Source organism: Sinocyclocheilus anshuiensis, unplaced genomic scaffold (assembly GCF_001515605.1).
Source record: "Sinocyclocheilus anshuiensis isolate Anshui unplaced genomic scaffold, SAMN03320099.WGS_v1.1 scaffold64, whole genome shotgun sequence".
In the NCBI taxonomy this organism is placed as follows: Eukaryota; Metazoa; Chordata; class Actinopteri; order Cypriniformes; family Cyprinidae; genus Sinocyclocheilus; species Sinocyclocheilus anshuiensis.
The window spans coordinates 74,229-76,676 of NW_015557063.1; positions in this window are offsets into that span (position 1 = coordinate 74,229).

Sequence of the window (2,448 nt, forward strand, 5' to 3'; positions counted from 1 at the left end):
TCCCTTTTGGAGCCAGCCTCTAGCGGTCAGTCAATGAATTGCAGTTTTAGTGACTTCCGTATTGGCTTCAAGCAAGAGACCGGGAGGTTGCCGCTTGGTTAGTTCTGGCAGGTCACGTTAGTCAAGCTCACATCAGCTGACTCTCAGCTGATCCCCATCTACCTATGGGAATAAGCTGCTATGTTTCACTCTCTCGAACGTCTTCACAAGCTAAGTTCCATTTAATGCTCTCAGGTTATCTGCAACATGCATGTTTCTAAGGCTATCCGTGTTGTTTAGGCTCATTTAGTTGTTTTCAGTTAAATGCTTGTGCTAGTTTATGCGAATGTGCGGTACTTATTTGTTGTCACTGGCAACATGCTTGTCGGTGCAATATGCCGCGCTTAACGGGAGGTCTAATGTCATTTCATGCATTCTGTGTTATTTACACTGTTAAGAGTTGGATTCTTATGCTTGCGCGCACTCAGCGACCCAAGCGAGAGCAAGAGCGCGCCGCTTAACGTGTTTCTTCCATGGTTACGGAAGTCATCGGCAGCGGTGACGCTCTCGCAGTGTTTGCGTACTCTATCACAGATGAAGTGAATTAAATGCTGTATTTGTCAAATACACAGACGTTTCAGAAACGTTTTCATAAAGCAACAGAAACACTTTTATATACTGCTTAATACAGCGCCATCTGTTCATGAATAAGTTCAACATTAGCATATGCTATTTAAATACCAATAAAGTGGGGGTATATATGCTTTATCAGAGTTTTTTGAGGCGTGACTCAATATAACAGTGTGTCTACACTGGGGATGCTTTTACTGTTGTAGAAACACGGATTTGTGAGCATCATTGGAATTGGATTGTTATAGTGAGCATGCAACACGCGTCGTGCTTGTCATCACAGAATCTAGCCAACGAGAATAAAATGTGTCGTCATCAAGGCTTTCGCAGTAGGCTTGTTTGAGATGAGCATCAAATGAATGATAAATACGCCTTTCGTATGGAATTAAATAGCAAACACTTTGAGTGTCTTGTTCATATCATATATATTTTTATATAAAGGCAACAGAACGGAAATTATATCATGTTAATCAGCAGCACAGCACATGAGTGAGAATAACGTGATATCTGTCTTTGATCTCGTTGGTATCTGTTCACTTCGAGAGGTCAGAACTGTCCGTCTTGACTGCGCTTATTTCACTCCTCCCCTCACTGCAGCCGCCTACATTTCAGGCAAGGCCAGGCGCATCTCAAACAAGCCTAACCCTTTGAGAAGGGTCTGGCTGCAGCCTAGCACTTGCACTCTCAGACTTGCATTCTCAGACTTGCATTCTCAGAGATGCAATTTGTTTTTCCAAGGCAGCAACGGAGTTTCTCAAGCGTGTTTGTTTGTTCCCGTCATTTCGGTGACGAAAGTTTTATAACAAGGTACATTCTGACACTGGATTTGCACATCGTTTGATACTGAAAGACGGAGCAGTCCCAGCGATTAAAGATCCTGGTCATAACTAGGAATTGCTGTAAAACTGCATCAATGTCTATGTTTTGTTGCCAATCGGCCCGTAAGAGCTCGCGACTCTTCAGCTCCGCACACGGCTCACCTCCAGGAGCTCGGCTGTTTCTGGAGAGAATCGCAAAGCTGTATCTTTTTTTTATAAATCTGATAAAACTGAAGACTCTTTGGAGATGTGAATGATGCAATACTACACTATAGGTACTCAAGATTAACATGAGATTGGCCAAAACTGTGTGTGTTATGTCCCCTTTAACCCTCTGGGGTCCGAGGGTGTTTTGGGGCCTGGAAAAGTTTTGACATGCCCTGACATTTGTGCTTTTTTCAGAATTTATGTGTGTGTACTTCTAACATGTTTGGTTGCTAAAATAAATGTTATAAATTCAAATCAGAGCATCTTCCGTGTCTGGAATGGATGTATTCTTGAGTCTATAAGGTAATAATAAGATAACCTTGTTTGAAATGGGTTTGGCTAAAAGTTTGGTTTCGTCTATACTACTAGGTACTTATACTATATTGACTGGGTTAAATAGAATTGCTTCTGAGGCAGCTTAATGGTTCAATGATCTACAACAAAATATAACGAGCTTTGGTGATAAATAAGCAAATATTCAATGATTTATTTGATCAATCATCATGGGATAGAACACACAGGATTGTGGGTATCAAGGCAGCGAAGGATACATCTATTCTGCCTTTAAATATCGACCAGATTAGGTATCTCAGGAGGCAGGAAATGAAGCTAACTTTGGATTCGACGTGTCTCGATGCTTTCCTACCTTGAAATGTGTCCTCCAAAGGCAGCATTTTCCAGTTCGGATGCAGCCGTCAGTTCAGCGTTGATTCTGTTCCCTCATCAGACACACTTGTTCTGTCTAGTCGTATTGGAAACATGCTTGTTCTTAAGCTTGGTTGTTATTGGGAACATGCTTGTTCTTAAGTTATAG